We start from the raw sequence: 26,728 nt of genomic DNA on the forward strand, positions 1-26,728 counted from the left end.
AAATCCGCAAACGGGTGCTGTTTCGGAATCGTTTGTACGTCTTTGTACGGCCGCTAGTTTCGTTTGTAGGTGTAAAGGGGTGATTGTACGGGAATTTTCAAACGAAGATGAGTCGCATGGAACGATGCACGAAAAATCAGCGTTTACGCTAAGAGTTATTTTCGCCGTTCTTATTGTTAGCTTTATCTTAGACGATAACCATTTTCCCCGATCTGATTTTCTCTCCAAAACATACTTTGAAAACGTGAGATCGAATAGTTTACCTACCCTGCTGTAGCATATTTTAGAATGACGCACGATATTGCCGATTTCGCGGTACGACACTTTGCTGATGAACCGTTCTTCTCGCGGAGAACACGGAAAACAGCGGAATAAGTTTCTTCCAGAAGTTTTCCAATATTTTGTCGGTTCCAACGGTAATAAGAACGGTGTCCACGTAGACCTTACCGTGAGATCGTGGGATGAAATATGCGACTCTCGACTCTCCTGCTCCGGCTCCGGTTCCGGGGGGCATGCGGGCGCGGCACCTCCATCTGCGGTTCGGAGACCACTGCAATGCTCTATAACGTGCTACTGTTGCTACTTGCGCGCGGTTTTGTTTTACCTTTCTTTTTCCAAAGTGGCGACCGCAATGTTGCCGCGCTTCTCGACAGATTCATCGGCGCGCCTTCGCATTTGCGGGAAAACCCTTTTTTCTCTCGTTTCCCCCGCGGTAATTAAGCCGCGGAACGTAGCTTCCGACCTTGTTGCATAATTACGAAAGCACTTAAAAAGTACCGTTTTGTATGTTTCGCGCGCGTACAGACAATCGTGCTTACCATTATTGTGCATTTCATTATCTCGTTTCTTACGCGGAATATAATAACCGATTTTAAGCGGTATTCCGTTACAGCGGAACAAACGCGTGCTTCTCTTTCAACGTTGCACGTTACTTTGAGACATCCTTTCCTTAATTAACGTTACACAATACACTTAACCTTTTCTACATTTATCCGCTAGATACTGCGCGAGTAAGTCAAGTATTTTAATTAATTCACGATCCATCGCGCCCCGTGACGTACATCTCGCAGGCGCAACGGGGAACTTATTTACCTTATGTCAGGGTGCATCGTGCATTTTGCGCGGATGTGCGTGTACCGAATTAATCACCCGCCTTGGCTGTGATCTCGAGAATTACGGATATTTATAGCGAAGCCGATTCTGATGCAAATGAGGGGATGAGGGTCTTCCATCCCGATAAAGTCGTTTGCCTCCGCGCTTACCGGGAGTGTACCGCTTTAAATTATCTGATGCGCTCTCTCTTCCGTGTAGCGCGATAAAATTCTTCTGCCCTCTGAGTACTACGGGGAGGAAATCGACAATAAAAATACTTTATTAAGTTCTCCGCGTTAAAAATTCTTAGCGCGTGAACCGTACAGCCGACTTTGTTGTGCAGTCGATAACTTTATTCTCGATTGTAACTTGAAAACTATCTCGGTACGTTAATATTTTAATTCAGGCAAAATCTATTCTACGTTGATGGATTAAAATCACCCTTCAGCTCTTTAAGTAGAAAGTCTATATTTGTCGGATACACTCTGACATGTAACAATATTTCAGCATTATTAATTCAGTCCTTATTTAACATTATTAGATTCAAGAGAAGTTTCGCATTTCGGTATATTGGGTATTCGTTTGCGTGTTAATTTTAGTTTAATCCCGCAGTTTATGCATATGGGAAACCGATTGAGATACAATTTACGGAGTCCCGTATTCGTCGCCCGTCGCGTCGTTTTCCCAATTAGACGCGGCCGATGAAATTCGTCGTGCGAGCGACAATAATTTCGTTGCTAGCTCGCGAGTTAGCTTCCAGTCACCGGGGACCTTCGTTAAATTACACCAGCGACGTCTGGGGAGACGCGGCAACTTAATTAATTGCTACGGCAGCAGAATAAATTGTTTTACGATCATACGGTAGAAATCACGTTTTTTTCACGTGGAAACAAATAAAGGGTGAATGATAAAAGGGGAATTTTGACGGTAATTACGTATTAAATGTATTAAAGTGTTTGAGGCATAATTTACTTTTCTCTCGACTGTTCTGCTTCTAGTCGTGATTTCGCCATATAATTTACGCGATTTATGGTCGGGCGAGTTTACCTTTTTTTACTCCTCTTATTTCATATGTCTACCTCATTTGTCCGTACGAATGGAAGTCTGATTTTTTACGCTCTTTTGCCTCGCTTCGAATCTTCCCATCGTTTCTCTCCCTCCTTCCCTCCCTTTCTCTCTCTCTCTCTCTCTCTCTCTCTCTCTCTCTCTTCCAATCCATCCTTTCTCGGATATTTATTTTTCCTCACGTTTTCTTGATCCGCGCAGTCATTATTCAACCACCCCCAATTTCCGACCACCACTCGCGAACAAATGAAAATATTTGCCCGGGAGATTTGCAGGTTTGATTGCTGAATTTCCTCGTCGGTTTTCTTATTCCGCGGATACGCAGCGGAAGCGTAATGCCTGTGATTTATTTTTGACGCACGATATTACATGCTTTCGAAAAAAGGTAAAGTGGATGGATAAAATATTACTGCGTACTTCTCACGAAGAGGTGAGAAGGAGAAGAAAAGGCAGACATTCCATTTATATATATATAAAGTGGCTCAATTCGCCACAATCATTTTTTTTCTCAGGACGTTTTTACGTATAGGAGATTCAGGAGAAAATTGAGAAAACTTTGGAAAAATGATTCACATAAGTCATATGAGAAAATCATTTTTAATCAGAAATAATTTAATATATATAGAAACTGGTGTAATATACAGCAAATATTAATAACAAAAGAATAAATCAATTAATATTTTTCGATAAAGTAGAAATTTATACACACGTCACATTTTTCTATTCCATTCGTTCATATTATATTTAAATATATCTATGTAGAAAAAAAACCATACAAATTCGTTGGTCTAATAAATTATCTCTGTTGAAACTTTAAGTTTTCCTCAATGCCAACAAATTAGTGGTCGTTGCTGTATATCTAGATGATCCAGGAAGAACCGCGACAAAATGGCGCGAGGATAATCGGAATTGTCCGGCGCGGTGGTAGGAGTCGAGCGTGTGGATCGAGTTTAGCATCAAACGAGGGTCTGTAATCCTAACTCGCTTCGGTCCGGGTCGAAGGATCTTGCGGTAATCCACGGCTAGGATCGAGCTTAAATCGCTTCTCGTGACACTAGCTGAACAATCCTCGCCCCGGGGCTCAGCATCCTAGACAGAGTGTGCTAGCTCGACCGTAAAGGACCACTCGAGCATCGTAAATCCATCGTTGCGCTTGATCCTGATAGCGAAGTCCTCGGCATTATCCTTGCAGAGCACGCGTCTTTTTTTCCTTGAAGAACATCCGGCTCGATGATAAAAATCGATCTCATTGCACGGCAATTTCTTTCACGTTACACGCCGAGAGCATAATAACGATATCAGAATTGAAAAGTGGTAATGCATAGGCGTTGAACCTAATAGCTGGTATCGTTAATGCGCCCGTTACATATTCGTGTAGAAAGATTAATATCCTCTTGCGAAGATGCTATATCGTGTAATCGTATAGTCGATATATCTATTGCCATAATCAACATTCATATTCGGCATTGCCAGAGAAGACTCGAGCAAGATTGAAAACCCAAGTTTCGCGTAAATAAAGTTTGTGTCGCGTCTTGTAAAATGTGCTCGAGCTCGTTCGTCTAACTCTCGGTACTTCTCTCTCTCTCTCTCTCTCTCTCTTTCTCTCTCTCTTCCTTCATCCCTGTCATCCTACCTGCCCTGCCTCTGCCTCCTTCTTCCGCCTTCCTGTGTAAGCCGGAGTTCTCGAGTCGACGAAACTTGATCGCATACAATCGATAATTCTAACGTGAAATCGAGCCTCGAGGAAAGGTTGGGAAACGGAGGGGGTGGAAACGCGAAGGATGGCGAACGATTCGTTCGTCTCGGGCTTTTTAAAATTAACCGGAGTTATAGCCGTTGAGGAAGAAAAGCGGAAATGTGAGCTGACTAGCGGTAGATACGCTGTGGATTTTCTCTCCTAACTGCATAAATAAGCGAGGCACGGATATACGTTACGATATCGAGCTTCTCAAACGCGTAACTCCAAAAAGAGAATTCTGCATGTTTATCGAACGTTGATATTCCTCCTATTGTTATATACGTGAACAGAATTTTGTTTCGATATTCTGATATTTGCAAATTTATTATGTAAAGTTCCGCAGAGGGTTTTGACGAGCTTAATGCTTCTTCATCGAGAACACGTCATTAACGCGCGTTAAAAGATTTTTATATGCACAAAAAAAATGTCTAAAGAAGGTTTTGTAATTTAACATTATATTCAATCACATTGAACCTTTTTCGCAAAAGTAGAGGAAATTCGTATTATATATTAAATAAATTTGTAATTTCAAGACCAGATTTCTCGAGTTCGAAATCGATTCCCCGTCGACGAGAGTTTTCGTAATGTTTAATTGACCATTAATACGCTGCTCATTCCTGAGTTCAATGTATGTTATAGGATAATTTATAAATCATACTTATAGACTACATTCTGATTTGATCTGAAATCGCTAACTCACGGTCTCTCTCTGCTTCCTCGAGCTTGAATCGGGCGAGCGATTGCGAACAATCAATAATCCCGTTTCTCGTGAAATCGAGCACGAGCTCGAAACGTGAGTCTCCGGTCATTTCGTTCGTCTGGAACTTTAAAAATTAACCTCGTGCGCGCTCGTGAACGACCTTCGCCATTGCCGGAGGAAGGAAGGAAGGAACGGACGGCAAAATAGATACAGGGGACACTCTCGTCGCTGGCGTCACCGTCGATTTTCCAACGATTCGGACTGGAGAAACTCGTCGAGGCTCCGCGTTCGTTCGTTCTCTCGCCTCTCGCCGATACTTGGACGTCGTCGTAAATCTTGCAACGAGAAACTGCCTTCTTTTTCGTGCCCCCTCATCCCTTGCTCTCGACGTCGCCGTTTTCTCGCCCGGGGCAAACGAAAGAGAAAGAAATGGGGGAAAAGGGAAAGAGAAACGGGCGAAAAGGAGGAAAAAGCTCACGAAAGGGTCTCGCTTGACAACGCGCGCCATCGTATTTATACATTTTGTAAAATTCAATCGCCCATCTCGAGGCGCCAAAAGGCACACGTTGGTGCGACAGACGATGTTATCGTTTACAGCAGAAATTTTTGTAGCTCAGTTCCCTTTCAAGCTTTTACGATGATGATTGTTTTCCACGAAAACGAGACTTTGATGCGAAGCATCGGTGTTAATTTGCCGATATTAAATGTGAGAATTTGTTCATTATTAATTAAATTTGATTAATTTTGTCGGATTTCGACGTTTTGAGTGATGAACAAACACTTTTATTACTGTCGATAAAATCGTGGCGATTTCAATCGCGCATTGTCTCAAGGCGGGCTTAAAACTTATTGTTTAGACACAATCTCCCGTGATATTGACGACAAGGGACCCGCGTACTAAATTAGCGGCCGCATAGCGTTCATTGTTGGCACAGGCCCGGATCCGATTTGTGCGGCCGCTGGATTGCTAGCTTAACCGGAAGGTATCGACAATGGCCGGAAACAAAAGCGGCCATTGTGAAGCCCACAGTCCGGTCGCATCGGGCCATACTGGCGATGGCCGTGGTAGTGGTGGCGACAACGGCGACTTGGATCGAAAAGAAAAACGAGAAACGGCGGTTAATTTCCCATGGAAGTAACCGATTGCCGCGGAAAAATAGCGGGCGTACCAGACGCGCGGTATATATCACATCCGGTCGACGCCGCTGCTGACTGTTCCCCGGAGGCTGCACTGCACACGCGATGTTTTGCTCTCTCTCTCCCTCAGGCCTGAACCTGAGCGCCAGACTACATTCACTTTCGAGGGTTATCAGGAGGTCCCGCGGGACCGAGAGAGAAAGAGAGAGGGTGAGAGGGTCCCGCTTTGTCCAGCGGATCCCATATTTCAAGGGACCTCGTTGAAAAGCCCTGTACCGTACGTGGAGTGTGCGCGTACACACCGTTCGCGTGTATATGACCGTCGTACGTTTCTTTTCCTCTTCCTCTCTCTCTCTCTCTCTCTCTCTCTCTCTCCTCTCCTCGTTTCGGCCGGGATAAGGGGTGCAACATTGACAAATGTTTCGCCCACCAGTTTCCACCCTTCCGCCCTTTTTTTCACCCTCTTTTCCTTCTCTTCTTTACTGCCCGGATACGCATATATGGCGTTGGACGCATTCTCATCCCCATTTTAGCGACGCATCTTTCCGCGCGGATGTCACGATGCGGCCCGATGATGAATACGCGCGCAATCTTATCGCGCGATATTTCTAATTCCCGTACAAATCGTGTCCTTCACCGGAGATGAAAGAGAAAACGAGCGCGATGAAAGGACAATGGGTATTCCGCAGAGTAGGAAAAAGTAATTAGAACCGTATGTTTTTTTCTCGTAAGGTAAATGGCGAGAAAAGAACTTGGGAGGTTTCTAGAAATGTGTGTATTGGAACAATTTACTTTTCATTGGCCTCTATTAAAAGTAATAACAAAGCAAGAATAAAATTCTAGATAACTGTTATTTTTTCAAAAGCAACGCGGAAAGGAACAAGTTCAAGCTTCGAGGTACTTTTGTTTTTAATAGAAATAAACAGTTTCAGTGAGGAGGTGAAATAACATAAATTCGACGTATATGTGAATCTAAGTTATCATCGTGATATTGAACGTTGAATATTAAAGGCGCTAAACAGAGCCTATATAGAGAGCGAAAAGTCGACACGAAACTCATCGCAGGGAACTCGGTGTTGAAGTTGAGGCCGCGGATTCTGGTGCACCGCATATTAATCAACGTACCAATCAACATATCGATTTATCGGGGCAGTAAACACACCGTTTCGCCAAACGCTTCGCATGCGAGCGAGTGGTTTTATTCTCGCGCGGTCCACCCGTCCCGCCGTGGAAAAACGTTCACGTTGCTCTCGCACCACCAATTTAACTTGGCGCATTCCATTACCGGGAGCATACAGTTCCTGTTTTCCTCCATCGAGGGCCCCGGCTCGTAATTTCGGATTTTAACTGGCGTATAATCGTCGACGGTAACGACGCCGCGGGATAATAAATATTATCTCACTGACAGGCCTCCTATCTTTCTCTCTTTTTCTCTCTCCTCTCTTCGTGTAATATTCTTCTGCTGCGTTGCTCTACCCTGCGTTTTGGCCAAGCATCGATATAGTTATCTCTGTTTGCTCACGCACATCCGGTTAAACTTGACACGCCATCGAGCGCGCTTTAATTCACAGGAAACTCGCCAAACCCACCGCGGCTGCCGTGCCGCGCCGCGCCGCGTCGTCGACTGCGCGATATTTCGCGGGAGAGTGTCGACCGATGCGAAATAAAAAGAAAAAGTTTTTTGCAGAGAAAATGAAATGAAATGAATTAGAAAAAGAGAGTAATATGCGTCTCTCAGGTATACAGGTATTACAAGCACGAGTCGTATCGGCAATTTGAATTAGCTGACACTAGTACTAGGTTACAGTAGTATTGGCCTTTTCCGCGAATATATGAGCATATCTAAAATTTATTTAAGTGCAATCTACTAATGTGTAGCGTCAACTTGGTGTTCGATCGATGTTGGTATTGCGCTGTTGCACTCATCGGCACCGCCGGAAATGGTCGATGCCGATCTATCTTGCTGTGTTTATCGAAACATACGTGTCAGAGCGCGAAACTGTCGTCGCGAGCTTCGCCATCGCGTTATATAACTAATGCAAAATCGATAGTTCATTTCGCGGCCGCCACAAGGCCGGTTTTTGTTGGCTTGCCGGCGAGTGGACATACAGAGAGGTGTAAATTAGAGTGCACCCGTAATTGGATGAAATGCGATATCGGATCAAATGTAATATCGGGCAGCAGCAGCCTGCATCAGCGTCGCGAGTGTCGCGACTCGCAACTGGTATGCACGCAGTCGCTGTGTGAGCTGTGTCGCGTTGCGTTGTTTACCGCCCGCGCCGTCGATCCGTCACTTTAATATGCGTAATCAAATGATATAACGGTCGCAAAAGTCATCCGGCTGAGCTTTCAATTAAATGGGTACCCGCGAAAGTACATTCATACAAATGCCGACTTTCTATTGGTTGAAACGCCTGCGATTTGTCGAAATAATAATCTGTAATTAATTTAGCGATGTTTGTTTATGCAGTTAATTACGCAATCAGAGAGTGACGTACGATTTTATAGAATCAGAGCAGAATTAAAAGAGAAAATCTTTTTAATAATTGAGCACAAAGTTTTTTTTTTAATCACACTATTAGTACGCGACACACGCCATCGGCTAAGAATAATCATCAGCAGCGATGTAATTATTATAATTTACGATTAATCGCGGTAGTGATCCTGAAACTTGCATATGGTTTCTTTCGAGTTTTGAATCGTAACGCGACGGTGACAACGACGACGAACGACGAAACGGAATTTTCAATCTCGGGAGCATCGAGTAACACCGGCGCCGCGCCGCGCCGCGCCGTATATATGGACGCCGCGGAGGCGCGTCTGCTATTTTCGAATTCTCTCCTTTTTTTCTCTCGACTTCGACGTGACCGGAAAGACGAGGCGAAGATTGCGTTATGCCAGCGCACGAAAGGGACGAGGAGGGCGACGATACGCTCGGCAAACAGATTACGATAACGCGTGTTTCTCGCGCACGCACGGACGTGCGGTATGCAGAATCGCGGAAGAATGACGAAGAAGTGTCTGGAGAACGCGAGTGACCGAAAAGCTGCCGCGCCGTGTTGAATTTGCAAACGTGTCGACGAGTGAGAACTCCCATCGGATGCCAGGAATCCCAAGTGATTCCACATTCGTGAAATAAATGCGCGTTGTCCGCCGTTTATATAAATTAGTACTTTGAATAGAGTCATAAATACCGAACAGTTATCAACTGATTCAGATTTAGAGAGTAGGTATTTGAAATTTTGTAATATCGTACATTTTTTTGTCCCGTTCGCGTATACGGAGAAGTTGTGGAAGTTTATTATTCCAAATTACTATATATATTTTTTTGAGCGAATAGAATTATGATTATATTTATATGTGACATTATTAAGATATCAACCATAGAATTGAGTTATATACGAATGCACTTAAATGCTTTAGTAGTACAATATTTTATATACAAAATGGGATCTAATAGGGACAAATAGAAGGCCCTATCATTTTCTGAAGCTTTATTCTCATTTCATATATTAAATGTAATTCGTGCTGTAGAAACGTTGCGATACATCGTTCATCGTTCTCTTTTCGGATCTTGGGAGGCTGTATGCTAACGCTGCCGAGCGATAAATTAATCCAATCGTTGCACCCACGCGCGGTTTCCTCTGCGCTTTGAGTTCCATATACTCGTTGCCACGTCGCTCGACGTGTTATGTTACGCTTACGTGCATCACGCGTCGTCTTTGCCATTCAATCTTTTCGTTTGAAAAAATCCTATATGATAATGTTTCTTAAAATATATCCGTATTTGAAACAGAAATATTTACTGTCGCGAATGCCTATTTTGTAATTTTTTGTTTAAACAAAGAATCTTAATTATTAATTATGATATTAAATATTTATTAGAATTGACAATTAATTCTTTGAGAATATATATTTTAAAACGATCTATTGTTATCATCAAAATGTTTATTCTTCTTTACTTAGCTTTTATCATAAATAAAACTTGTTAAAATCTTAAACTAATGCTAGAGTAAGAAATGATTATATTTGGATACTTTCTAAGATCATGATCTAGGCCCCTTGATTTTCTGTAAAGAAACGCGATGGAGGTTTTACCGTGCTTTCTAAAGGCTTGGATCAGTTAGATTCTATATAAGATGTTCTAAAATTAAAACAATATCGGAAATTGTGAATTGGACACCCACGGCGCGGCGCTTTGTAACACTCGTTTGACTCTCGTCATCGTCATCGAAGAGGTCGAAGGTTAATATTCGTGAGAGTTTTATAGGTCGATTAACGACACGTTTCTACGAGATAAAATAAAATAAGCCACCGTTCATACATTCGCCAACTATTTTTCACCTGAATGTCCATTCGCCATGGATGTACCACGCAATTCTCAGTATATTCATTCGTATTCCGGCACTGTCGGAAACTTGGCGATAATTCGATGTCTCGACGACTGCTACAACAGCGGCAACGGCCTCCATCATCATCGTCGGACCAAAGCGGCCTACGTGACTTCCACATTGCTTCCTACTATTCCACCTCCGCTCCGTCCTGCCCCGATTCTTCCTTGCCTCCCGGTATCGTAGCGATATTACGTAAAGTTCTATAGATAGAAATCCCTGGAACATTATACATTTTCCTCGACAATATAATGCCAAGTCCAAAGCCAGATAATACTTTCAAACAATTACAATGAAATATTTTTATCATAAAATTATTGTTGTGACGTACAAAAAAGTCTGTTTATCTCCCAGTTTATCTTTTATGACTTTTCACACAACAGATTCTATATTTTTATAATAGTAGTTATTCTCCAGATTAAGTTAAATTAAAATTATATTGATCTTATTGACATTATTTTAAACAGATGCTTAATTAAAAAGAAAGTTGCATAATATCGAGGATTTAGAATGGTTACCGTGTGAAAATTCATCTTCCTTTTTATTTACTAATCAGGAATAATATTCTATTTTTGACAGACTAAACGCAACTTATAAGACTATCGATCTGTTATCTACAGATTTGTATAGTTCAGTTGATATAGATTTTTGTTGCTCACTTGATTTTCTTTTTTTATTTCTTGCATACCCTAGCAGCCAACTTTTTGATATCGACAAGTTAATTACAAATCTCATTGATATGTACAAATTATTTAATCTTTTTCTTTAAGAAAAATTAGAATATTTCTTAAGAATAATTATTAAGAAAATTGATATTAAATTTAAACTTGAATAAAGTTAATCTTTGTTTTATGAATCGGAAAGTTATATGAAAACTATAGTTTATTATTAATATTTTTATTCTTAAAAACTCTTTCACACTTCGATAAAAATGAAATGGTACGATTTTAATAAACCGAAGAAAATAAATAGTGACTGCGATTATTAAATTTGATTTTTTAAATATTAAAATAAAGAATCAAGAAGTAATAAATTAAGAATTATTTTTTATTTATTACAATTACATACGTTTATTCTTCTTGGAAGTTGTCATAAAAGTTGTCATAAAATAGTAATAACAAATTAATTAACATTAATACATTATCATTATTATTAATATATTTTATTAATAGTGTATTAATATATTAGTAACACGCGATATTATTACATTAATATACATATCTCGATTATCTCGATTTTCGACAGACACAAAAGCGCTCATTTTTCAGTTAAATTCATTACGGAACGGCTATCGTGTAATTATGTGTTGTTTAATGATGGGCTATCGTTTAATCATATATCATATAATGAGGTATCCATTCATCGCGCAATCAATTTAGAAGACAAGAGGAAAATATACAACATGATTTTGTATTATAAAATTTTATTTATTTCGAAGCGGTAACATCTAAACATGATTTTGGCTTTGTTATTTGTTTTTCTTTCAACGCTCGCACGGTGTTCGCGCAAAGTTGACGCTTGACGTTTGAACTTTATCACTTGATCAATGATCGAGCGAACAGATAGCGATGTCTGCACTTTTGTTAGTACGTCTTCATATTACTTTTCGAAATCGCGCGCGACAAATATAATAGCTGTGGGTGTAATTATTCTTTATGATTATTAAAATTTTAATAGTGATACCGCGCGTTTCATTAACTTTTGCAACGATTCGCGTTATTATTTAGTTGCTATGCAGCAAAATGCTTGTCGCGTGCGATAAGTGTCGTGCAAAGTGCCACGGCGATCGTAATTAACCGCGTTTTCCCGAGTGATTATTGTGTGAATGCAACGAAAGGATTTGAGAGGAGAAGGCGAAGACCTGGGAGGCGAAACAACCATGGGGTGAATAACTGAATACCTTATTATTTATTATCTTATTATCTGGATAGAATTAATTGTTTATGATTATTTAATACGCGCAATAAATATAAATTTTTAAATATTAATTATTTTGATTGTTGCCACAATTTGGAACACCTGCATTTTGCAGTTCAATGTAGTTGGCGTCTCAACTCCGCTGCTGCACATCGTTCGTGAATGATAAATTATTTTTCAAGCCATGTAACTCTACAGTAAATAAGATTTTTGAATGTGTGTCAAGTTGATGCGCAAAACTAATGCAAAAATTAAGACAATAACTCACAGATTCGCTGTCTTAAAGTAACCAAGCTATTTAATTAAATTGTTTATCTCTGTTTATTAAAAAAATTTAACTTAATATAAGTTTGTAAAGTATACAAAATAAAATATTTTAGAATTTGGAATACAATAAATATATCAGAACTGTCGTCGCAATTTAATCTCTCGTGGTGGAAAACCAAGAATTCTTTATATAAATTATATCGCGCAGTTAACCCGGAGAAGAGAAGGGAAGTTAAGTTTTATGGGCGCAGAAATTTATATTAAAAGAGATGAAAATGTCTGCACGTAATTAAATTAAAATGCAGGATCAGTTGAGCAATCAAAATCGATATCACTCAATTTCATATTACAAATTAATAACAAACGACAGATCGTACGGCGTAATTACGAATTTAAGCACACGAATTTTACTTGATTATATGTATATAAAAAACAATTTTTATTAACTATTTTTTTTAATCTGTAAATATTTAGTTATAATAATATTCTTGTGGCTATTGTTTTAATGTAATAATATTCTCGTGGCTATTGTTTTAATGTAAATTTAATTTTTTTACAAGAGGAAATTGATTATGTCAACGTACGCGCGTGGCGATTAAATATTAAAAAACTCGTTAATTGCTTCTTCAGAGATGCTCTTTTTCCTCTTGTTGCCCCGGGTCAGAACCTTGTGTGTAGCTACCTATAAAGTCAGGCCCACCCAACCTTAACGTACAGGCACTTTACGACAAGAAATTTTGTTACCTCGCGGTACAAAATGGCACGCTGAAAGCATCCAATTCGAGAAGAAAAACGAATAGGTTTCTCTCTCTCTCTCGTTGTACTTTCGTCCGCGTAATTGTTGTTTTATCGCAAACAACGCTTGACATATAATTTTCCAAAATAAGCTAAATTTTACGATGTTATCGCGTACACAGTATAGACAATGTTTTATTAACATTGCAGCACCATTTATTGCATAATTCAAGAATAATTATCGTGTTTTATACTTGGCGACAAATGTTGAATTTATTTTATGCTCTTGTTGATTAATATATGTTCTGTTTAATGAAATCGTATACGAGGAATGAAAATAACTTGGACGAAACAAAATGATTCGTGCGTAATGAGAGAATCTCATTTATAGTATACCTTCGTTTTTTGATGTTACGCGTTGGTCGGTGCATGTAGAAGCGCATTTCAACGAAAAGCACGGGATATGAAAAGTAATAATTAGATGCTCGGTAATATAGATGTCTATATATTTCCTCGTTTTTGGTTCATCAGAGGTTTGTCTGACAAACGACATACGAATGCATTAAAAGCATCGGATGAGTGGAAAAATATTCACTACATTCAAACCGAATATTAAAAACTTGGGGAGGCTAGTGGATGAGGAAGAATTAAAATTAATTTCAATTTTTCGTCGAGCACGTCGGCGTGTCGCAATGGATGTGAATTTTATGCGGAATCAGTGCATGAAAAAAAAAGTGGTTCGCGGGAGTTACAATTTTACGTTTGTCTCTACGCTTTTTTAATATATATAATACCTTTAATTAATGCTCCTGAAACGTGTACCTTGTTCGCTCAATTGAAATAATAGCTTTAAAAAAATTGCAAATTTTCACAAAAGAGGAGCAGGTTTTCGATTTTGATTATACAGAGAATTTGATCAAATTCATATAAGTAATGTTAAAAAATATTTCTCTCCGTTATTAAATCAAGAACAAGCGGCACGTATATCCCGGTGGTAATTTTTCAGAGTTTGAGATATTTCTTTTTTTTTTTTTTTTTAATGGTTCTCCGCGTTGATTTACTGCCCATACGCCGCTTGCGAGTTTCAGTAGACGAGCGGAAAAGGAGGTTGGGGATTCTTGTTCTCGATTTATCGGGGTCAAAGATATCGATAAGACGCGATCCGCGACAAGAGTAACAACGCCCTGAGGTCGTGCGGTCGCGAAAGTAACACGATCAGATTCGATTTGACTAACGGTTCCTCGGTGGCATTGCCGGAATTTACAGAACACGCGTGATATATTATATAAGCGTGCACACACGCCAGGGACGGACTATCATCCCGATTTATGACGACCAGTCTTCACTCTCGTTTTCCTATCGGATCTTTCTCAAAATTAAGATAAGTGGTTTCAATTCCCACTAAGATGCGGTAAATATCGAAATTTTCGCACTTTTAAACGTTTACGATTTCAGAAACCTTTTAGTCATGGGCGACTAACCCATTTAGCGGACTGCAATTTTATAGAAACATTCTTATTATCCTGAAAACATATTGTTATTCACGTGAATATTTTAAAATTAATCTTTGTACATCATCACATTACAATTTACATGTGAACATTGAAAATCTATATTGCATATGTTTTCTCCCATTTTGATGCAAATGCATTTCTCGTAACATTTTCATAATATTCTTCGATATACCACTGCACCATCTCTCATATTAATAACGAAGCACTCGTGATACGGCGAGACTAAACATTCAAATCACGAACAGCAATAGTTAACAGCATTATATGAATTTGCTCTCCGGCAAAAAGAGACTTATTAGATAAAAACGATAAACGAAAGGGGGAAAAATAAAGCTTTATCGCTGCAATCCCGCGACTAAGGGCGACTAATTTTTTCATTCTTTCTTTTCTTTTGTTCACCGCGAACGTTGGTGGAAATTCCACGATGGACCTCGGACCGATGCATAAAGACCGATGCCGTTTCATGAATTTTTATGAACTCCGGCCGGTAACACAAAACGGCCGCGGCTGGAGTCGTCACGTTGCGAGAATGCGCGGGGGCCGGGGGAAGATAGTTAGCTGTCCGTCTCGTTCTCCGCAGTCCGCTCTACGCATCGCGACAATCTCGAGGATCGCCGATGCGGAAAATGAGTTTCCGCGCTACCGGAAGTGACATTGTGCTCTAGACTCTAGACTCGCATTCGGGGGAAAGTCGAAAGAAATACGGGTGGCGCGTGGCGTGGCGGTGGCGCGTTTCGGTACACTTTGTACGTATTATCGTCGAGAATGTGTCTCTCGCCTCACTTCGGTGTGTCTTTCTCTCCGTGTGTCTGCCTTTCTCCTCCACTCCTTATTTATCTTGCACGCTCTCTCGCGACGTTTCTCCGAAGAGATATAAAGTCCAGAAGGGAAGAGAGGAGGATAGGGAAGAGGAGCGAGCGTGTAGGCGGAAGATCTGGACCGAGCATTAAAACTTTGAAAATAACGGAGTTCCTTTTAGTGTTTCTGGGAGCTTTACGAAAGCCCGGCCGCCCGGGGGCGGGATACGAGCTCGCATTACTGGAGATTTGCTAGGGAAGAAAACCCGAGTTTTCGGATATTAACTCGCCATTTTTACTACGCGGAATGCTATGGCTAACGCTTCGTAGTTGTGCGGCTTCTGCAACGGGATTTTTAACACATTCGGATGATTCTCCGTGACCAGAGAGCTAATACAGCTAATCATGATTTGTGTACACTGAGAAAAAAATGTCGTTAATTTGACTAAACTCGTTTAGTTGTAGTGATTTGTTTAATGCAAATATTAATATATTTAAATCAAATATACGTGAGTAATATTAAGAAATTCTGAATTTATTTCAATATAATATTTTTTGAATTAACAAATGTTAGCTTGACAGCCCGTGACCGCTGCATTTAGTTAAATCAAATAATATTTCTTTGAATCAACGATTTTTTTTTCTCAGTGTAATCATTTTTCTATACAGAGCAGCCTGCGTAAAGAATTAAAAATTTATACCTTTGAAACTATTTATTAGAAACATAAAGATGCCTTTTTTAGTGTGACTTTTTTAAAAGAACATTTTTAGTTACCTCTTTCAATGGAAAAGTGCCAATGATCACTCTTTTTAATGATCATTGATTTTCTTTCTTAATGGTGTTTTTATTCAAGATAATCGTTAGAGAGTCATTAAGATTAAAATCGTGAATCGTGGGACATTTTATCAGAAACGAGAGAGGTTATCGTGCGTGTCGCTGATAAATTCACGCACGTTTAAAATTCAGCACATTTTTTTTCCGGTCATACATTTCACACGATCGCATAATACTGGCGCATTGACAAACGATCCCCAGATACCCTATTCCCACCGCCGATATCACCGTGGAATACGAGGGAATTCGGTGCCGGTCGAGTCCGCGGGCTTACATGCAGGCACAGGAGAATGGGTTACGAGGGAGGGAGAGAGAGAGAGAGAGAAAGAGAGAGAGAGGATTTGAGCTTGAAAATCTGACCGACGATTGATAGAGAAAGGAGCCCGCCTGCGATTGAGACTCGTTGGATGGTGGTGGATAATAAATTGGACGCGCGAATGGTGCCAATTCAGCATTTTATGCCGGTTGCCAACGAGGGATGAAAGAGAAACCCGTAGAATCCCCATTACAGAAAGTGTGTGAGAGCGATCATGCTTATTTCACCGTTTGGTTCCTAGTGCCGTACATAAAAAGCATTGGAGAAAGAGAGAATTCCCGATTTTATATATACATATAATATTAATTGCACATTTCTTTATAAACGTATTCAGATGCGATCTTTTCATCATGACGTCAGAACATTAATAACATTTTATAAATTATAAGCAACTTGTAGATTAAAAACTGGATAATTTTGGCAAGAAGATATATTATTGCACTTATTTAATTCCAAATGGATTTATCAGAATATTTAATATCAGAGAATGAAAGTTTTCGCAAATCGTAATGAATAAATAAAATTGATCTGATTGTAGTTTATTATAAATTTTTAATATTATATTAATGAGAATAAAATGTATGTGATAATATATTAGAAAATATGATATTAATCGACAAGATGAATGGAACACTTTATTTTTGATAACAGAATTTTGTAGCTGCAGATATGAGACGTTTTAAAAGACTTATAATAGTTAATATTTTTGTTGAAAGCTTGCGGAGATATGATATCGCGTATTTTCTGATACTTTAAGATTATATCTCCGCAAGTTCTCAACAAAAATATTAACTATTATAGATCGTTGGAAACATCTCAACATCAGCTACAAAATTCTGTTATAAAAATGGAGTGTTTCATAACAAAAAATGAAGATGACTTTCACGTAATCCTAAAAAATAGATTTTTTCGAAAATTGATTTCACCGTTATTTGTCCCCCTCCAGACTATACAACTTTTGTCTAAAACATTTTCTTCTAAAATTGTAAGAAAATAAAAATTTTGGAGAAGAGTGATTATTTAAAGTGGGACACTTGTACATTTCAAGATCATTAAGGGACTGAACGTTTAGTTCTAGATATGGCCGAGAGAGGTCTATCAGGTTAGAATATCTCTCGTAAGTAAAATTCGGTCTCATGTGTATATAAGGAGTGTTATGACTTCAGTTTGATACTCTGGTTTCCCTTCAATACACGAATAAATCTTTCGCCTTTTACTAAAGATTTCCGTGGAGGGGAACAATTGATGAGTCTATAATAATTTTTTTGGTACCCAGTGAAAACTGGGTCATAAATTAATTCAAAATTAAATTATTTAGGAAGATATATAGCTAATTCTATTATTACAAGCTATCTTAACCGTTAAAGATTTAATAGGAGTTAAAGGAGTTAAGTAGTTAAAAGATATTAATAACAATGTAATAAAAATCTTTTAGATATTTTTATAATTTAAACAACACGTGAGAATAAAGAATTTGATTTGGATGACGAAATGATCTAATTTATCGACTTTCATCTTTCGCGTCTGCAGGCTTAGCTTCGGTGGGTTTGTTAATCAGTTGTAAGAACTGGAAGTTCGAAAGAAGCTCATCTTGCGCCGAATTTAAGACGAAAAGCAGAAGAATAGACGCTACGTCGAACACACACAGACACCACTCGGAATTGTTTCATTCTCTCGCCCAGCGGCCTCTCTACTTATCTAATTTACTTTCTTGTCTGTCGAATCTTTATTAAAATGCTCTGCGCCCGGAAGTTCCGTTTATCGGAAATCGTTACGGCATTTATGCCGGTCATGCATTAATTTACACTATAATTAGCGTTAATTTACATAATCATAGAATACATGGATAATTCTATTCTTCATTTCATCGCAAAATTATCGCGGACGGGAGGTAAAAAGAAATAAAAATTTTAGTATTGAGTAACACGGTATGCTCTGCGAGTCATTTGAAACAAAACTGCAGCGATATTTGTTTTAAGGGAGAATCGGCTTGGGATTGATTAGAGAATGTATCACGTTATATGCGGAGAGGGAATTTATGATTGCTCTGTATAATTCGGTAGCATGTTACGTGCGAAAGGAACAACGGCTGGATCATTTGATCCAGCAATGGATTCCCTTTAATTAACAATATAATCCCCATTGTTGGAGCTTCGATGAAGCGTGACCGAAGGGTGCAGCGTTGCACTTTACGGTGTGGTTGAGGCTCGTGAACGGTCGCTCGTAGATCCGTGGCCTAACCAGTTCGGCAACGAGATCGCAGCACGAGAATACGCGATAAATCTTCCAGCACCCGCGGCTGCCTGAATGCCGGAACACGCACGAGGAGCAGTCATTTCCGGTGGAATGCACCGGCAGGCTCGCGGAATAGTCGATAGGGGAGGGTATTATCGATCCAGTGACGTCGTGTTAAGACCACGAAAGACCTCGTTATCAGCATGCGAGGGAGGACATAGGTCGCTGTCATAATAACGCGGTGGATAACGGCCGGTGGACCGGGATTTAGACGGCTTATTTAAGAGTGGAAGTCGAGTCCAACACACACACACACACACACAACGTCGAACATAATTCTCTAAAATAAAAAGAAAAAAAATGTTTCACATATTCAGAACGTTTTCACATTGACGAACGTTCTTTTGAGCGCGTACTTTTATCCTTTGTGTTTTTCTAGAAATCTTATTTTTAAAATGCGTCACAAATTTGACCATAATCTTGAATCTCTTCTAACGAAATCCGATGATAAAATTGTACGTGTAAAAACAGCTAGAGATATACTATATATAAATATTTTTCGCAGCTTTCTGAAGTATTTCCGATCAATTTCGATAAGATGACAGTAACGTGTTACCATATTGGTAATGTTGACATAAAGGAGAATCAGAGTATTTACCCAGGTCTGAGAAATGTCTGAATATTGAAGTGTCTGTTTTTCTTTCTTGTAATCTCGGAATATATATCGTTTGCGGCATTCTCTCTGTTATAGTTCGAGCTCCGCTCTTCAGTTAATGCAATGTTTGTTCAATAATTTCAGCGTGATATCGATTTAAGGTGTTTCGAGAGTTCGTTGTTGAACGCACGAAATGCCTCTCTCTTTTCTACTCGGTTTCCCGTAATTCCTTCGTATCCCATTAGTGGAGGCGCACTCGGAAAGTGCCTCCCTTAACCACCGTTATTATTTATTAGCGCACGAGAGAAGAGCGAGTCGCGCGGGTCAAGCCTCGTCGAAAACATTCACGGATTGCGGAACGTCGTCGCGGATTTCGGGGGTACAGAGGGTGCGCACCCTTCTTCTCGTTTTTCGCAGCCTATCGTTCGCCCTTCACGCACCCCCTGTCCGATTGACGTCGCATTGTGCGTGTCCCATTGTGTCGAGTCTGCAGGGACTATAGCCCTCCGTGTTTCCCTTTTTTCCCCCTGCGGCGTTTCCCCCTTTTTTTCGTGTACCGTTGTGCAAGTATTACGAGCGAGAGAGGGACTGAAAATCGCGCGTGGGCGACCAAATCCGTATCGCGCTTGTGGAATATATAGGTGTGTCTCGTTAACGAAGAACGGGGGATGCCCGATTCTGCGCCGTGTAAATGTTTGCAAAATTGTTTTTTTTTTCCTAAAGTGATCGATCAACGTTGCTTGATTGTTGTTTGCTTTACGATCAGAGGTGTTGACGTGAGACCCGCGCATACAAAGAGAGTCTGCAAACCCATTTTCCGATATTACATTGTAATAAAAAACGACGAGTGTACCGCAAGACATAATGTTATGTAAATTATATCTGAAAAAGGTGTTTTATAACATAAAAAAACTTGCGACCTTTTTAGAGTTTATTTTATACATTTATGGCATTTTATAACGTTGCTGTGATATTTATTTGGCTTTTTCAATGATCAACCGGCTATTTGCCAGTGCATTTACTATTCTATATCTGATTCGATAGATCGGAAATTTATTACAAGCCAATCTAGGCACTCGCGAAATTTTTCTCATTTTTCCGGCGTTTGGTCTGTTCGCCTCATCAGCGCGATAAGCAATCTGCCAGTAGCGATTCAGCATTTTGTACGTTACAACGTAAGAAAACACGGGTCCCATTATACGGTCCCGGAGAGCTCGCAGTCTGCAGCGACCAGATAACCGAAATTGGCAGTACGATTTCGCCCAATTGGCCGCCAGCGTTGCGTCGTCGTGAATTAAAAACCGTGTTCGTGAGACTTCTTCCTTATCAGCCACGTTTACCTCGCGCGGAACTGATCTCTTGGAAGATTGCGATTAGGTATGTTCCACGTTTCAAACTCGTTAGTTCTAATCTTCCGCTATCACGTTTGCACAATAAACTTAGGTGGTCTCCGCATAAATGTGACTTTTTGTAATTAATAGAATTTCTTCAGAAATGATGGAGCTATTTGGGGAATTGATAGGAGAAAAAGAAACGATCGAGAAAGAATTTGCAAGGAAAGGAAATTTATTTTCGTTATATTATGTACTGAGTGCTCGTATAAATCCGAGTGGCTGAAAGACAAATGTGCCATAGAACTTCCTTTTACCGGTTGCTCCCGTTTACAATACCCCCCGTTTCACAGCGTCGAATCTTACGGTGGAACGACAAATAAATCCACGTAACATTTACAATCCATAATCCGTACCTTTCCGTCGCGTACCTGAAATATCGGACAATAGAGCGAAACGACGAGTGGAAGAGGTATGCGCAGCCCGTCTAGCTTAACCGGTAAAAGATTTTCCATGCTGGATCGTAAAATGCTCTCGCGCCCGCGCCGAGAACACGTATGCGTCTCCTGTTTATAGTTATTTATTGCTGTTCATAGTTCCGACGGGCACTGGCCAGACAGTTTTCACGGACGGGCAATTTAACTTACTCTTCGAAGACTCTCTCCGTAAAAGAAATCGGCTGAGAGGGTGGGGGGAGGCAAGTTCCGTAAAACTGCTCAATATCATTTATCTCGAGAGACGGACGGTTGGCATATGACTCGCCTAACTGAAATCGAAACTTTGGACGTTTCCGCGAGCGCTTGATTGACGCGCGTGGCGTAATTAATTGCGAGGAGAGAGCAAGGCGCTCCTTGCATCGTGAATATCCTGATTAGATTATCGCTACTTGGATTATATCTTCGTACATAAGTGATTTGTGTGTGTGTATGTGTATCTAGTTTAGTTTATTTATTTTATCTTTTTTACATCAAAGATTATCTTTACGGAAAATTTTAAGGAACTTGAACTTCTGAAAATATTACACATCACGTCGCAATAATTTTATCGACAGGTCCGACCAACGCGGAATTGACCTTTTTCCTCGAATAATAGGAATATAAGCTTCGTGCATTATTGATATACACCCTCTCTTCCGCAGGAGAGGGGAAAAATGAAGGGTAGCGAAGAACGCCGGATTAAGTGGGGGGGGGAGGGACTCATTTTCTACATAATCGTAAGTGCTGTACAGCGTGGATGGCGACTAATGGAATTCTCTTGTACACGTTGAAGAAGCCGCCAAATGACGACGAACGGGCCCCGGACCGGATACGAAATCGCTTAATAGGAGAGAAAAACGCTCGGGACAATGAATCTCGCTGCCTTATGGTAATACCGCCTCTCAGCGCAATCGACGACGACATTGCGACCCGCGTACCCGATAACGAGTGGACTTATTGCCGGTAACGATTGCCTCGGAACAGGTAGATTCGTTTTACAATAGCAAAAAGTAGTATGCAGCCGAGTATTGATTGTTCCATCGTCCGGCGCGCATCTCTGATCTGTTTAATAAAACGACTTTGACGGCTTCTCTCTCGTCGTTTCGTGACGGGTTCATTTGCGCACGAGCGAAATTTTCATTTGCATCTCTATCCACCCGTAAATTTCTCACAAATGCCTGCAAATTAATTGCACATCGTTGCGCGTGATCGCTGACCATCGGTAATAAATGTCACTACGCGACAGTACTAATCGTCCTCTCTTATTTCCTTCCTGGTATAGCGGAGGTAAATGATATGAATTTTTTCAAGTATCCCGGTAGACAAAGGTCAGAGAAATGAAAGCTCGTATAAAGAACGAATTAATACATTATACGTTGAAGCGAATCGCTTAAAAGAAATTTCGTCGTTGTCGTTGTCGTTGTTGTTGTCATTGTCGTTGCCGAGGCGTAACGGAACAAGGCTATGTCTTCTCGTTAACTCGGAAAAATAGTAGCCTCCATAATAGCGCACAATTATTGGCAACCGCCATCGTGCCAACACGGAAATCGGGTTTAACCTTCGTTTACCTTCGCTTCTCTCTCACGTTCGTGATCTTTCCCCATTATCTATTCGCAATCCGCGACGGCAACTCATAATTTTCATTCTCATGATAGGTGTTGTATAACATTTTTCTAGTTTGCGCTCAAATCTTCTGGTTAGATTCTGCGGTAAACAATGCTTTCGTTTGACAATCGCGTGCGATCGCGCGATTTTTCGCGCATGGCATTTTTATCGAGATTGCGAGATGAGTGTGAGAGACATAGACGAATGAAGGAAAGAACGGCCGTGGGGAGACGTGAGGAGGGAGGAAAATCGAGGGATAGAGGGAAAAATGGCTCGAGGATAGCTTTTGGCACGATAAGTGGCAAGAACTGAAAGCAGATCCGGATAACCTCGTGCCGCAAGGAAAATCGGGGGAACTAACATTCTCTCCGACAAGTTGCGTTACGACGAAAATATCTGAGATGCTTCTCTCACGATGGTCTCGGCTATAACGAAGACGTATAGATTGGTTATGAATTTACAGAGTTTCTTACTTTGTAAACTAATCTCTCGAACGTTTTTAGCATTTTATTTATTTTTCATAGATTTAATCAATTCCTGAATCACCTAAATTCACTTTTTGTCTAAAAGCATCAATTCAATTAACAATTAATTTAATACGATCTTTAAATCGATAGTTAAATCTAAATCTGGATTTGGAAACGCTAAAGGAGAATTAATCTTTCAAATTAAGATATTTAAAGAACGAAAGAATTTAATTTAATTCTTTAACTCGAAGGAATTGTCAGTTGAAAAGCGCATTTAGTTCAATTGATATTGCGAAAATATGATTAAATACGAAATTGATTCTTTATAGATACACATGCACACAAACTTGAAAGACATATATATACTTATAACAAATATTCCTTAAATTTTATTACAACAATGCATTACACACACACACACACAAGTGGTGGTTTATACATAATTATTTAAAAAGATAAAACTTATCTTTTTAAGATCACTTATTAAGAAAGAAACGTATGTATATCTGATATTCATGCTATGTACATACGATTATTATTTTATAAATCTCTCTCTCTCCCTCCCTCGCTCTCAAATTTCATAAATTTTATTTCTAATTTTGTATATAAATGCAATACTGCAATTATAGAATTCGTGAAGGGGAAACACGAACATGGACGAACATAATTTGCCAGGCCAGTAACAGAGTAACACTTGGAAGGGTTTTCAGATGCAGTTTGTTTGCGTGTTTCGATGGAGACGCTATTCTGCAGGATTTATTGGATCTGAACGTTTTCACGCGCCGCGCGCGCGCCGTGCCGCGGAGACGCGCGTTGCTTTCCCTCCGCCGATACTTCTTCGTCCCTGCAGCTTCTTCGGTTTCCGAATCAGTAGTCTTCAATATTTGACGAGATGCCGCGGGGCTAAAGGAAACTCCCATACGTTTGCAATGGATACGAGCGATCGTACACAGGTCACTTACACGGCATCGCAATTCCGAGTTGAGAGGTATCGGCGCGGCATAATGCAATTTTAGATTGAATATAACTGTATCCTGTATCGAAAAAAGCAAATATGTGAATAGCCGCAAAAAATAGAAATGCAAATATATGATGTGCAGCACGCGGAATTTCCCTCTTTTTCAAATAATCGCATTGCCGTATTGAACCACTGAAAAATTTCTCTAACTGCATTACGCAGAAATGCATAACCAGCAACGTATTGTCTTTATGACGTTGCCATAATGGGCATTATGGCGTGACGCGAACTTCCTTAGCGCGGCTGTAACGCGGAAAGTTATAGAATAGCCTCATAGTTTACTTGAAGAGCAAACGCGACCGCTATTGTTACCTGTTTTATACAATCTGTGGTGCGCGATGCGTATAAATAGGGTGTGATATGTATACATACATACATATATGTATAATGTATATGTATGTACTTTATTTTACAGTATATGCGGACTACGTGCATCTCGTTCCGTAGAAGAAGAATAGCTTTACATATCACGAATACGTTGTTACGTTACATCCGTAAGCGCATCGCTTTTATGTTATTTCCCGCTGTTCAATTCTTTTATTTTATTTCTCTCTTCTGTGCGTGACCGGCTATCGAGAATTTCCATTGGACGACAAAGCCCTCGGAGATGCCGGGCTCTGAGGGTCACGTATCCCTTGGGTGCCGTTCCGAGGAGCGCATACAAACTGCATCACGCGGCCCTTCGCTGATAACCTCTGACCCTGACAAGATTCCTCGCCGCGCTCTCGGACCGACAGATGCGGCAATCCGATTTTCCTCTCTTCGCTCTCTTCGGGAGGAATTTGTTAAAAACGGTCCATCGTAGTGCAAACATTAGCAACATCTGCAACGCCCGCGTCATTTTACTTTACTTGCCAACTATTATTTTCCATCTAATACTCACTCGTCGTACCTGCCACATGAAATAATATTAATTTAAGTATTGTGTTAATTCGTGATAGAAAATAATTAATTTTATTTTTAATTATTCTCGTTTATTAAAGAAGTTTTTGTTTAAGCTGACTCTTTGGGTCGCAAATTAAAATGGCCGACATTGTCGAAACCAACCTCAAAGATGAAGACAACTCTCTTGATTATATATCATGTACAATCATAAATGCGCACATGCGGTACATCGTCTATGCTATTGTTATACAATATACCTAATTACGCGCTTCCATGTACTCCACGTGTAATATTAACAACGAAACGCCGTCTATGATATCGCTCAGCAAACCCGGCGAATTATGTTATCTCGCGTTTTCAGGAAGCTTGCAGAAAAGCTGGAAATAACGGTCCTAAGCTCCTTTTCTACGGACGACCCGTGTATGCTTTAGGCAAGGTCGCGTCGGCGGAGTTAAGTGCGATTAACCGCCCTTACGCTCGCGGTTTGCGAGCAAAATGGTCTCTCTCTTTCTCTCTCTCTCTCTCTCTCTCTCTCTCCTCTCTCCCCCCGTTTTATATATTATATATATATGCGAGTATGTCCGTCTCCAAGGGTCGTAGAGTTGTCCATGGTTTGCCATGGAGCACTTGTATCACCCTTGAAATTGTCTTGGGGGAGATCCCATCAAGCTTGTCGCTAAGCGAGGTGAAAGCTTCTGAACTTGCAGCGATACAAAATTAGTTATTTTCGCAAAGTGTTTATCGCGTGCGATTTGTCCAGATTATATAATGGTCCGAGTTTGGTGACCCGCGATGGTGCGAATCACGCGATCAGCTTGTTTCGCGAGAGCAGGCTTGTAAAATCACGCTTAAGCGACACCAGATCTGATTCAGCAAGAAGGAGAGAAGGACGTGCGCAGAGAGTTTAACAACTTTTAATTTTTTTTCTTTATAAAGAAGTTGATGACTGGCGTGTGGTATTTTACAATAAATTAATGGCGCGTTATTAGCCGCAAAACAGACTCTTATCTGATCAGTATAATTGGAGCTTTATAGTGAATAAAGTGGAAATATTTTTTTTAAATATTCGTTGTGACTTTAAAAGCTTTGCTTTGATTTTATTCTATATTTTTACACCAAATTAGCCACGCCAATTTTATTCGCTAATGAATAAAAATATCCTTGTGAATGAGAAATATTTTAAAAACTTGCAGTAATACATTTATATATATATATATATATATATATATATATATATATATATATGTATATATATATATATATATATATGCTGTATATGCAATGTATATGTTTGATGAATATTTTGAGTAAATTAACTTCCGGATTGCCTCGTTGTGACATGCGCGCTAATTACCCTAAATTTGACGTCGGTGAATTGCGCGCGCGTGCGCGTCAAATTAGCGTCTTGACGGGTTAACGTTACGAGAGCAAGCTCTAATATACGTCAGTATGACGACGATATAAAAGTTTCTTCGCGAGACGGTAATAATTAGGAAGTTGCGCCGCCAGGAAGACGACGTGGCCGCAAATCGGATGAGAGTTCTCATCGGAG

The 26,728-nt window shown here is 40.0% G+C and overlaps 1 protein-coding gene and 1 non-coding gene across 2 annotated transcripts in view; both read left to right on the plus strand.

Moving 5' to 3' along the window:
• LOC112453953 (prolyl 4-hydroxylase subunit alpha-1) overlaps window positions 1–26,728 on the plus strand; it is an 85,567-nt gene that overhangs the window by 16,279 nt on the left and 42,560 nt on the right. The gene's annotated exons all lie outside the window — the stretch shown is intronic.
• LOC112454006 lies at window positions 17,675–17,793 on the plus strand. Its single transcript, XR_003040689.1, has one exon. It is a non-coding gene; the product is annotated as a U5 spliceosomal RNA (small nuclear RNA).

This window comes from Temnothorax curvispinosus, unplaced genomic scaffold (assembly GCF_003070985.1).
Source record: "Temnothorax curvispinosus isolate PA1 unplaced genomic scaffold, ASM307098v1 QBEX01004771.1, whole genome shotgun sequence".
Lineage (NCBI taxonomy): Eukaryota > Metazoa > Arthropoda > Insecta > Hymenoptera > Formicidae > Temnothorax > Temnothorax curvispinosus.